Genomic DNA, 13,178 nt, shown 5'->3' on the forward strand with positions numbered 1-13,178 from the left:
ATTGTGAATTCATAGCAAGCATACAAAATGTATTTAAATAGTAGTATGCTCCAAACTCCGAAAGAAACTCTGGTACCCAACACGTTTCTGGTTCAAGCCCTTCATCAGGGATATTGGATAGGAGACATATCACAGATTTGTCAAAAGGTAAGCAAAGAGTTGGTGCGATGTACACTGAGCTATGCAAGCAGGAATCACAGCGGAACACTGCAGAAGATGACGTCAATGGGGCCTCCTGACACTGCCCGCCCGCCAAGGTCAAAAGGCAGTATCTTACAAGAGCCCTCCACACACTGGTTAATCACAGATCAGGGTGATATACAAAATACAGCGAGGTAGATATGTGAACATATGTTCAATGTGAGGATTATCAAAGTGTCTGAGCCTTGATGCGGCCCGTCTTAGTTCTTTAGGTATGGCAAAGGTAAGTGACCTGCCCCCTCTTCCTGTGATCTCCCGTTTGGGGTCATTCTCCGTTAGGGAGGATGACGCTTTTTATTTTACACCAGTGGGGTTGCCTATAAAATCCCACACAGGGGGCTTTTCCTTTTGCCTCATTCCTACTAGAAACTAGTGTGCATATTTTACAGTGAAAACGGAACTTGAAAAAAGTGAAGTCTTGCTGGCTAGCTCCTTCATTTCCCAGCCTGCAATAGAGTTACGGCCAGTTCGGTGCGCTTTTTTTCTGCACTAAAAATGCATGCACAGTGTTTACCATGTTTTCCAATGGTTCTAGTTCACACCAATGCAGTCAAGTCCTAGTCAGGTTCTGCACCAGAAACTGACTGGAACTGACTGCACTGGTGTGAACTAGAGGCATTAGAATACATGGAAAACACTGTGGATGCAGGTTTAGGGCCAGTTCACACCACAAAAAAGCACTCCGGATACGTTCCGGATCAGTTTTTGCTTAAAGTTCACACCACATGCAGCTCCAGTGCATTTTTGATACAATTTTCTAGGTTCCAGTACAGTTCTGTGCAGAAAAAAACGCTCTACTTTTTTTTCTGCACTAGAAACTGACCGGAACCTGACTGCACTGGTGTGAATTAGAGCCATTGGGATACATGGAAAACACTGCATGCATTTTTAGGGCAGAAAAAAGCGCACCAAACTGCATCTGGTGTGAACTAGCACTTAGAGTTTTTCTCGGGAGGAGGAAAGTACAGTTCATTGGTACCTACTCTCACTTTTTCGCAATCTTCACCTGGACTAGGATGGCATCCTTTGCCCCACCCGGTACATGTCATACATCCTAGGAGGCTGCAGGACCATTCATAAAGCACCACGCAAGCTTGCGCATATGCAATGGGGAGCTGGCTGTGGTTCCTCAGAAAGCAGTGGGGACCCACAGTGGTAAAAACCAGCTGCAGGAGGACAGCATTGGACCCCAAGCACTGGAAGTAACCGATGTTAAAAGTTCAAAAGAAACAGGAACATGGGATCCCAGTTAGTATAGTATAATATAATATAATATAATATAATATATATTTATATTATTATACAGGATTTATATAGCACCGACAGTTTACGCAGCGCTTTACAACATTAGGGCAGACAATACAAGTACAATACAATTCAATACAGGAGGAATCAGAGGGCCCTGCTCGTTAGAGCTTACAATCTAGGAGGGAGGGTCAAGTTATACAAAAGGGTAATAGCTGTGGGGGATGAGCTAATGGAGAAAATAGTGCAGTTATCAGATGGAGGCAGGATAGGCTTCTCTGAAGAGGAAAGTTTTCAGGGATGGCCTAAAAGTGGATAAATTTGGAGACAGTCTGACAGATTGGGGTAGGGAATTCCAGAGCATGGGCGAGGCTCGGGAGAAGTGTGTGTATATATATATATATATATATATATATATATATATTTTTTTTTTTTTTTTTTTTTTTTTCTTCTGTCTGTAAGTGTGCTATGTTGTTAAATGCTATATTGTATTCTAATTGGGTGCCCACGCTCCTGTTCATCTTTTGAGCTTTGGTGAATGTGCCCAGAACTAGAACTGTTATCTGGCTATCCCCCTGTCCCTTCAAGATACCATCCTTTGAGCAGGCAATTACAGTGGACATTGTGAAGCTGGTTTTGAAGCAGCTTTTTTGGCTTTGAAGGACCGAGGTCAGTGTGAAACGCACACATCACCTCCTGGGTTCAGACACTTTGTCGTTGTTGGCTGTCATTTGCCATTTTTGGAATAAAATCATTGGAACGTTCCTGTGGTGTGCAGCCGTTCTTTTCTTCTTATTGATCATTGGTGGTGGGCCGTGGCTTGCACCCAGTGCATTCAATCTGTAGTGACTGCTCACCTGGAGCAGCGTCTTCCCTGTTTGAATCAGCTTTGGGTCATTGTCATGTTGGAAGGTAAACCTTCTTCCCATTGACAACTTTCTGGCAGAGGGCAGCAGATTTTCCTCAAGAATTTGATGGTATTTTGCCCCATCCATTTTTCTTCTATCTCGACAACTGCTCCAGTCCCTGCTGCAGAGAAACACCCCCATAACAGGATATTACCACCTTTATGCTTTACTGAAGGAATGGTGCTATTTGGATAGTGAGCTGTATTGTATTTCCGCCAGACATATATATTGTTTGGTGTTGAGGCCAAATAATTACAATTTAGTCTCATCTGACCATAACACCTTTCTCCATGTGGCCTCGGAATCTTTAACCACTTAACAACCGGCCCATAGCCGAATGACGGCTGCAGGGCGGTTGCTTAACTCTGGGAGGGCGTACTATGACGTCCTCCCAGAATTCCCCTCTCGCACCCCCCCGGGGCGCGCACCCGAACACATCCAGAGGACCCGGCGCATCACGAATTCCGGTAAATAGCCGCTGATCACGGCCGTTTACCATGTGAACGCTCCGTCAAATGACGGAGCGATCAAATGTAAACAAACCAGCGTCATCTCATGACGCCGGTTCCTCTCCTCCCCTCCTGTGTACCGATCGGTACACTGTGAGCGGAGAGGGGGATGGATGGATGGCTGCAGCACTGTGAGCTGGATGTGTAGTGCCCACAGCACTGCTCAGTGACATCTAGCCAGCCATCCATCCATGCTCAGCCATCCCTAATGCTCTGCAATACCCCCGCAATATTCGGCAATACCCCGACATACCCCGCCTCTGTATGTGGCCAGGCTGTGGAAGTCTCACACATGTGGTATCGTCGTACTCAGGAGGAGTAGGAGAATCTATTTTGGGGTGTCATTTTTGGTATGTACATGCTATGTGTTTAGAAATATTGTATAAATGGACAACTTTGTGTAAAAAAAAAAAAAAAATGCGCTTTAACCACTTCCCGCCCGCCGACTGTCATACAACGTCCTTGACTTTGTGCGGGGATGTCTGAATGATGGGTGCAGCTACAGGCATCATTCAGATATCAGCTTTTTCAGTCGGCGATTCCCTACACCATAAGAACGATCATAGCGGCTGTTCCACTGCTTGATCATTCTTATGGGAGGCGAGAGGAGATGTCCCCCCCCCCCTCCCGCCGCCCTCCTACCGACTCACGGCTACTATCGAAGCCAGGATCTTTTTTTTTTTTTTTTTTTTTTTTTTTATTTCAGGCTTCCCAGCCTAGAGGTGAGATGTGGGGTCTTATTGACCCCATATCTCACTGTAAAGAGGACCTGTCATGCCATATTCCTATTACAAGGGAGGTTGTAATAGGAATAAAAGTGGTCAAAAAATTGGAAAAAAGCCTCAAAGTAAAATGAACAATAAAAAAAAAAATTTTTAAAGCGCCCGTCCCTGTGTGCTCGCATGCAGAAGCGAACGCATATGTAAGTCCCGCCCACATATGAAAACGGTGTTCCAACATGTGAGGTATCGCTGTGATCGGTAGAGCGAGAGCAATAATTTTGGCCCTAGACCTCCTCTGTAACTCAAAACATGTAACCAGTAAAAAATTTTAAAGCGTCGCCTATGGGGATTTTTGAGTAGCGAAGTTTGGCGCCATTCCACAAGCACGTGCAATTTTGAAAGGTGACATGTTGGGTATCTATTTACTCGGCGTAACTTCATCTTTCACATTATGCAAAAACATTGGGCTTTTTTTAAAGCACAAAACTGTTTTTTTCCCAAAAAAAGGCGTTAAAAAATTGCTGCGCAAATACCGTGCGAGATAAAAAGTTGCAATGACCACCATTGTATTCTCTAGGGTCTTTGCTAAAAAAACATATATAATGTTTTGGGGTTCTATGTAATTTTCTAGCAAATAAATGATGACTTTTACATGTAGGAGAGAAATGTCAGAATTGGCCTGGGTGCTCCAGAACGCCTGAAGGTGCTCCCCTGCATGTTGGGCCTCTGTATGTTGCCACGCTGTGTAAGTCTCACACATGTGGTATCGCCATACTCGGGAGTAATAGCAGAATGTGTTTTGGGGTGTAATTTGTGGTATGCATATGCGGTGTGTGAGAAATAACCTAATATGACAATTTTGTGGGGAAAAAAAAAAAAAACCAAAAAACTTGATTTTGCAAAGAATTGTGGGAAAAAATGACAACTTAAAAAAACTCACCATGCATCTTTCTAAATACCTTGGAATGTCTTCTTTCCAAAAGGGGTCATTTGGGGGGTATTTGTACTTTTCTGGCATGTTGGGGTCTCAAGAAATTAGATAGGCCGTCAGTACTTCAGGTGTGATCAATTTTCAGAGATTGTCACCATAGCTTTTGGACTTTCACAAAGACCAAATAATATCCACCGATTTGGGTTATTTTTACCAAAGATATGTAGCGGTATAAATTTTGGCCAAAATATATGAAGAAAAATTACTAATTTGCAAAATTTTATAACAGAAATGAAGAAAAATGCATTTTTTTTTTACAGATTTTTCTGTCTTTTTTCTTTTATAGCGCAAAAAATAAAGAACCCAGCGGTGATTAAATACCACCAAAAGAAATCTCTATTTGTGTGAAAAAAGGACAAAAATTTCATATAGATACAGTGTTGCATGACTGAGTAATTGTCATTCAAAATGTGAGAGCACCAAAAGCTGAAAATTGGTCTGGTTATTAAGGGAGTTTAAGTGCCCAGTGGTCAAGTGGTTAAGGTGCGTTTGAAAGAGAAGTATAGTTTTTTTTTTTTTTTGCACAATCATACTCAGATGGATGCAGCATCTGAACCCTGCCGCCTCTTCACTGGGGAACCGAGCCATCGAACACCGCCAATGGCTTGTTTTCTCCCCTCCCCGAGCGGAGAGCTGCTGACTGTCAGTTAGCAGCTCTCCTGCTCTGCTCCTCCACGCTTATTGGAGCGCTGAGCTGTGGAGGGGCGAGGATCAGCCGGCTCAGCGACTCGCTGAGCCTGCCATCAGTCAAGGCAGCTGGCGGATCCTGACTTCCTAAGTCAGGATGACGCGCTGCCTCGACTGATCCTGGTGACCTCAGCAGAGAGTGGACTTCAGACCGCTCTCTGCTGAAAAACGGGTCATAGGAGTGCAAACGCATTGCACTCCTGTGACCCTTAGGAGAAGCCCAGCCTAAAAAAGCTCAGGCTGGACTTCTCCTTTAAGGTGGTCAGATGAGACTAAAATGTAATTATTTGGCCTAAACACCAAACGATATATGTCTGGTGGAAATACAATACAGCTCACTATCCAAATAACACCATTCCTACACTAGAGAATAGAGGTTTCTCTGCAGCAGGGACTGGAGCACTTGTCAGGATAGCAGAAAAATAGATGGGGAAAAAATACCATCAAATCTTGAGGAAAGTCTGCTGCCTTCTGCCAGAAAGTTGCCAATGGAAAGATGGTTTACCTTCCAAAATGACAATGACCATAGCACTAGGGATGGGGAAAAAAAACGATTTAAATCTTGAATCAAGTTGAGAGGTCAAATCGATTCAAAATTTAAAACAAATCGATTTTTTTAGATTTTTTTTTTTTCACCGCGCCGGTCCTGAGGCGCTGACGGCATGAGTTTTTAGGCGCAGCTTCGGCCTAGTCCGCGGCTTCGGCCGGACGCCGTGGACTAGGCTGAAGCCGTGGCCTTGCCTAAAAGCTCATGCCCGCAGCGCCTCAGGACTGGCGTGGTTTCCAAAGAGAAAAAAAAAAAAACTCGATTTGAATCGTGAATCAAGTTTTTTTTAAGAGAATCGAAGATTTATTTATTTTTTTTTTTTTTTAAGAAAATCTTCCAGTCCTACACAGCACACAGCAAAAAAGACCACACAGTGGTTGAAGGGGGAAAAGTAAATGTCCTTGTATGGCTTAGTCAGAGTCTAGACTGAAACCCCATTAAAATTCTCTGGAATGACTTGAATACTGCAGTCCACAAAATGCTCACCATAAAATTTAACTGAACTTGAGCAGTTCTGCAAAGAAGAGTGGGCAAATATTGCAAAGACTAAAGGCTGTAATTAACCATTTCAGCTTCGGAAGGTTTTACCCACTTCCTGACCAGGCCTTTTTTGCAATACGGCACTGCTGTGCTTTAACAATTGCGCGGTCGTGTGACGCTGTACCCAAATAAAATTAATGTCCTTTTTTCCCCCACAAAAAAGTTTTCTTTTGGTGGTATTCACCTCTGAGGTTTTTATTTTTTGGCGCTATAAAACAAAGAGACCAACAATTTTGAATACAAAGCAATATTTTTTACTTCCTGCTATAAAACATTCCCAATAAAAGAAAAAAAAATGTATTCTATGTATTCTGCTACATATTTATGAAAAAGAAAAAAAAAAAAATAAATAAAATAACCATATACTGATTGATTTACACAAAAGTTATAGCGCCTACAAACTATGTTATAGATTTAGGGACTTTTTTTTTTTTACTAGTAATGGTGGCGGTCAGCCATTTTTAGTGGAACTGCGATATTGTGGCAGACAAATTGGACACTAAGACACTTTTTGGGGACCAGTGACACCAATACAGTGATCAGTGCTAAAAAAATTTTTTTTTTAAATTTAAAAAATGCAGTCACAGTATAAATGACACTGGCAGAGAAGGGATTAACACCAGGGGCAATCAAAGGGTTAAGTATGTCCCTGGGAGGTGCCAACTGTGGGGGACGGATACACTCGAGGAAAAGAGATGTGTGTTTCAGCTTGGCTGAAACACAAGATCTCTCTTTTGCTCCCTGACAGATCAGCGGTCTGCCTTGTTTACATAGGCAGTAGCTAAAGGATACTACAAAAGGGGCAAAAAAAAAAAAAAACAAAAACAAAAAAAAAACAAAAACACAACATTGACTCCAAATACTGTTCACTGCTATTCCAAGTGACATTATAACCGAGGGTTACTTAAGGTAAAGCTGCCATGATATAGCTATAGAATAGCACTTACACTAAAACTGTAGAACCCAGGAGTGGAACGCAAAGAGTAAAAACTGCCAGGAACTTTGCACTCTACTGAGAAATGTGTTTAGGAAAGATACAATACCATAGAGTGAATACTTGGTTTAGGACTTTTGGTAACATCTAGACAGGAATGAGCAAACAAGTTTTGTCAGTGTCTCAAAACAAGAAAGGGTAACTGCAAAGGGACAATGTTTAAGAGAATAACCAGTGCTACAGAAACATTAAAATAAAAAAAGATTCTTGTAAAAATATTATTGGAAATACTGAAAATTTCTGAAACGTGGAGATAAGTAAAATTGGCAAAGTTTTGAACCAGAATGTAGTATTGATTTTGAACAGCTTTGTGGTAACAGGCATGACTCTTGGTAAATGTTCACCACCCAGCATACATTTAACCACTTGACCACTGGGCACTTAAACCCCCTTCCTAACCAGACCAATTTTCAGCTTTCGGTGCTCTCACACTTTGAATGACAATTACTCAGACATACAACACTTTACCCATATGAAATTTTTGTCCTTTTTTTCACACAAATAGAGCTTTCTTTTGGTGGTATTTAATCACCGCTGGGTTTTTATTTTTTGCGCTATAAAAGAAAAAAGACTGAAAATTTGGTAAAAAAATGAATTTTTCTTTGTTTCGGTTATAAAATTTAGCAAATTAGTAATTTTTCTTCGTAAATTTTGGCCAAAATTTATACTGCTACATATCTTTGGTAAAAATAAGTACAACTTGGTGTATATTATTTGGTCTTTGTGAATGTTAGAGAGTCCAAAAGCTATGGTGCCAATATCTGAAAATTGATCACACCTGAAGTACTGACGGCCTATCTAATTTCTTGAGACCCTAACATGTCAGAAAAGTACAAATACCCCCCAAATGACCCCTATTTGGAAAGAAGACATTCCAAGGTATTTGAAAAGATGCGTGGTGAGTTTTTTTGAAATTGTCATCTTTTCCCACAATTCTTTGCAAAATCAAGATTTTTTTTTTTTCTTTTTTTTTTTTTTTTTCACAAAATTGTCATATTAGAAGGTTATTTCTCACACACAGCAAATGCATACAACAAATTACACCCCAAAACACATTCTGCTATTACTCCCGAGTATGGCGATACCACATGTGTGAGACTTTTACAAAGCGTGGCCACATACAGAGGCCCAACATGCACGGAGCACCTCCAGGCGTTCTGGAGCACCCAGGCCAATTCTTATATTTCTCTCCTACATGTAAAAATAATAATTTATTTGCTAGAAAATTACATAGAACCCCAAAACATTATATATATATATTTTTTTTAGCAAAGACCCTAGAGAATACAATGGCGGTTGTTGCAACTTTTTATCTCGCACGGTATTTGCGCAGCAATTTTTCGAACGCGTTTTTTTGGGAAAAAACAGTTTTGTGCTTTAAAAAAAAAACAAAACAGTAAAGTTAGCCCAATGTTTTTGCATAATGTGAAAGATGAAGTTACGCCGAGTAAATAGATACCTAACATGTGTCCCTTCAAAATTGCACACTCTCGTGGAATGGTGCCAAACGTCGCTACTTAAAAATCTCCATAGGTGACGCTTTAAAATTTTTTACTGGTTACATGTTTTGAGTTACAGAGGAGGTCTAGGGCCAAAATTTTTGCTCTCCCTCCAACGTTCGCAGTGATACCTCACATGTGTGGTTTGAACACCGTTTTCATATGTGGGCGGGACTTACGTATGTGTTCGCTTCTGCATGCGAGCACACGGACATGGGCGCTTTAAACTTTTTTTCTTTTTTTTTTATTGTTTATTTTACTTTATTTATTTTAGTTTGACACTTTTTTCCCCCCAAAAAAATTTTTGATCACTTTTATTTCTATTACAAGGAATGTAAACATCCTTGTAATAGGAATATGGCATGACAGGTCCTCTTTACAGTGAGATATCGGGTCAATAAGACCCCACATCTCACCTCTAGGCTGGGAAGCCTGAAATAAAATTAAAAAAAAACAAAAAAACGATCTTGGCTTCGATCGTAGCGGTGAGTCGGTAGAAGCACCGGAGGGTGGCAGGAAGGGGGGGGGGGGTGTCCCCTCTCGCCTCCCATAAGAACGATCAAGCAGTGGAACAGCCGCTATGATCATTCTTATGGTGTAGGAAATCGCCAGCTGAAAAAGCTGATATCTGAATGATGCCTGTAACTGCAGGCATCATTCAGATATCCCGCTCAAAGTCAAGGACGTCATATGACTGTGGGCGGGAACTGGTTAAAAATTGCGGGGTATTGCAGAGTATTGCGGGGTATTGCAGAGTATTGCAGAGTAGTGCAGGGTATATTGCTGGGCATATTGCAGAGTAGTGCAGGGCATATTGCAGAGTAGTGCATGGCATATTGCTGGGCATATTGCAGAGTAGTGCAGGGTATATTGCTGGGCATAGTGCAAAGTATTGCTGGGCATATTGCAGAGTATTGCTGGGTGTAGTGCCGGGTATATTGCAGAGTATTGCGGGGTATATTGCAGAGTATTGCGGGGTATAATGCAGAGTATTGCAGGGTATTATGCAGAGTATTGCAGGGTATATTGCAGGGATGGCTGAGCATGGAGGGATGGATGGATGTGACCGCAATTGTCACTGAGCACCGCTATGGGCACTACATATGCAGCCCACAGCGGTGCTGCCATCCGATCCCTCCCCCTTCGCACTGTGCCGATCGGTACAGAGAGGGGAGGGAGGAACCGGCGTCATGACGCCGGTCTGTTGACATGTGATCGCTCCGTCATTTGACGGAGCAATCACATGGTAAACTGCCGCGATCAGCGGCCGTTTACCGTGATCTGTGATGTGCCAGGTCCTCTGGACCCGGCGGTCATGGAAGTTCTCGGGTGCGCGCCCCTGGGGGCGCGCGAGAGCAGTATTTTGGGAGGACGTCCATGGACGTCCACCCAGAACTAGCCGACCGCGCTGCAGCAGTCTTTCGGCTATGGCCCGGTCGGCAAGTGGTTAAAGCAGAACTCCAGTTTTTCCTCCCCAAAACAGATGCTTTGCGCATGTTAATGAATCACAACCCCACTGTCATTTTATCTGTATCTTACCCTATTTAGCTGTGAAAGTGTGTGAGTTTGTGTCCTCCTGGCTGAATTTCCCAGTTCTGACTTCCTGTTTCCTTCCTTTACCAGTCCCGATACTACATGTCCCATGATCCTTTGAGCCTCTGTAGTTCGGCGACCCGTCATAATGTGTAACAGTAAGGATACACTGAGAAGGGGGAAAGCGGACATGTGAGTTTATAGAGTGAAATACAGTACTTAGAACTCCGTCTGACTGGTTAGATGTTGAATTTTAAAAGCAGCAAACTTCTCACAGGTTTGCTAATCTGACAGAAGAGCAGGATTGCCACTGCTTTTAAAATTCAACATCTAACCAGTTAGATGGAGTTCTAAGTACTGTATTTCACTATATAAAAACTCACTTTACTGTTAAAAATAAGTATAAAATGCAAAACTCCGGTGGGTGTAACAAGATGTCCGCTTGCCCCCTTTTCACTGAATCCTTACTGTGGACGAGTGTGGAGTGTAGCAAGATGGCAGGGACGGAACGTCACTTCCGTTACACATTCTGACGGGTTGCCTAATCTGATGAAATATAGGCTATGGGAGTCACTTGTAGCAGTTCTGGGAGTTGATGTGGGTGGGTCCGAATGCAGATCACTCTTCAGTCTGCAAAGCAGGTGTAAACGGGTCATTCCTGTCTTGCAGTATGCAAAAATAGCTTACTGCAAGACTACAGAGGAAGGGCTATGGGAGGTTATGATGAAGGTGTTTTCTTCACATGTGGGACTCTGGGATCTGTGGGTTGAGATTCTCCCTGTTCACACTGGTCAGCATATTTAACTGGGCAGGGTTGAATTCTAATTGTGATTCATTCAACCCTTGAATGGCAAGCACACAGAGGCAAGACGTACCTTGTATTTTGTAGTTGGTTACCAGGTTTGCACACATCTCAGGAGGGATTTTGGCCCACTCTTTACAGATCTTCTCTAAAATGCTAAGGTTCCGTAAGGTTCCTTGGATGTCGCTTGGCAACTCAAAGTTTCAGCTCCTTCCATAAATTTTCTATAGGATTAAGGTCTGGAGACTGGCTAGGTCACTCCTTGATGTTAATGTGCGTCTTCTTGGGCCACTCCTTTGTTGCCTTGGCGGTGTTTTGGGTCATTGTCATGCTGGAAGACCCATCCACAACCCATCTTCAGTGTTCTTTATCCAAGATTTTACAATACACGGCCCTGTCCACTGGGTTGAGTTCATGCCAAAGAGCTCAATTTAGCACTTTCTCCCAATCCTTCACTGAATCATTTAGATAGGCCTGTATATGTGCCTTCTTGAAGAGGGAGACCTTGCAGGTGCTGCCAGATTTCTATCCAAGGTGGGGTATTGTGTTACCAATGGTTTGTTTGGTGACTGTGGTCCCAACTGCCTTGAGATCATTCACAAGCTCCTCCAGTGTAGTTCTGGGCTGATCCCTCACTTTTCTCAAGATCATCCATACCCCATGAGGCAAAATCTTGCATGGAGCTCCAAACCGAGGGCGATGGATGGTTATTTTGTATTTCTTCCATTTGCGAATAATCGCTCCAACATTTGCCTTCTTCTCACCAAGTCTTGTAGCCCATTCCAGCCTTGTGTAGGTTTACAATTCTTGTCCCTGATGTCCTTTGACAGCTCGTTGGTCTTGCCCATAATCGTGAGATTTGAATGGAAGAAAGATTCTGTGGACAAGTGTCTTTACACACATAACGAGTTGTCGTTAAAAGCACCTTCTTAAATTGACAAGACTAATATGTGTATCAAATGAGTACACACTTTAGGTAGTCTGTGGGAGCCAGAATTATTGTTGGTTGGTAGGGGATCAAATACTGATTTTACTCACTGAACTGCATCTCAAATTTCAAATATATATATACGCTCGCACTAATGGTGTATCAAACATCAAAAAAAAAAAAAAATTGCAGCTGCTATACACAAAATGCTAATTAGAGGTCGACCGATATATCGTCCGATATTTGGCCATTTTTATTAAATCAGCATCGGCCGATTATTGTGCAAACCAGGCCAATTCGCGGCTGCAACACTATACCCGGCCCACATGGCCGCCTGCAGTACTGACCAGTGCCCCGGCTCCAGCAGCATGTAAAATTAATCCTCCATCCTTTACCCGCTTGGCCGGCCACTATAGAAGGGAAGGAGAAAGTTTCACTGGCACCGCACCGCCCTGCCCCCCTCCCCCAGCAGGCTGTAGCAGAGGAACATCATTAGCATATCACAAGCCTCCGCCACCTGACTAGTAACTCCCCCCAGCAGGAGATTGTGTCCAGCACTAGCTAAACTCCTCTTCCTTCCCTGCTGAGGCAGAGCCTGCTGGCTGCTTCTATGTCACTTGTTATGTGATTGGCTGGTCAGCATCTATCTGCACGCACCTAGCCCTATCAGGTGCATGCAGATAGATACCAGCATGTATAGATGGTAAGTCACAAAAATTGAGTGTGTGCTACTGTGCCCCCCCTGCAGTCTTTATTTAATCTCCTTTTAAAAAGGGAAGTCTGGCTGAGGCTGACATTGAGAAAAAATGGATGAGAATGACTCTGGGTGGATATGAGAGAGTTACACTGTGGAGATCCTCTTCACAATGTAACTCTCATCCTCATCCATTTTCACAATGCAACTCAATCATTTTCATCCCCACCCAGCACCATCCATCCCTTTCTACAACACATCCCCACCCACCCCTCTCCACAACGCATCCCCACCCACCCCCAGCACCATCCATCCCTTTCCACAATGCATCCCCAACCCACCCCTCTCCACAACGCATCCCCACCCACACCCTCCATC

At 43.0% G+C, this 13,178-nt stretch overlaps 1 protein-coding gene across 4 annotated transcripts in view; it reads right to left on the bottom strand.

Moving 5' to 3' along the window:
• CRIM1 (cysteine rich transmembrane BMP regulator 1) overlaps positions 1-13,178 on the bottom strand; it is a 1,688,666-nt gene that overhangs the window by 1,645,280 nt on the left and 30,208 nt on the right. The gene's annotated exons all lie outside the window — the stretch shown is intronic.

This window comes from Aquarana catesbeiana, linkage group LG04 (assembly GCF_042186555.1).
Source record: "Aquarana catesbeiana isolate 2022-GZ linkage group LG04, ASM4218655v1, whole genome shotgun sequence".
Classification (NCBI taxonomy): Eukaryota; Metazoa; Chordata; class Amphibia; order Anura; family Ranidae; genus Aquarana; species Aquarana catesbeiana.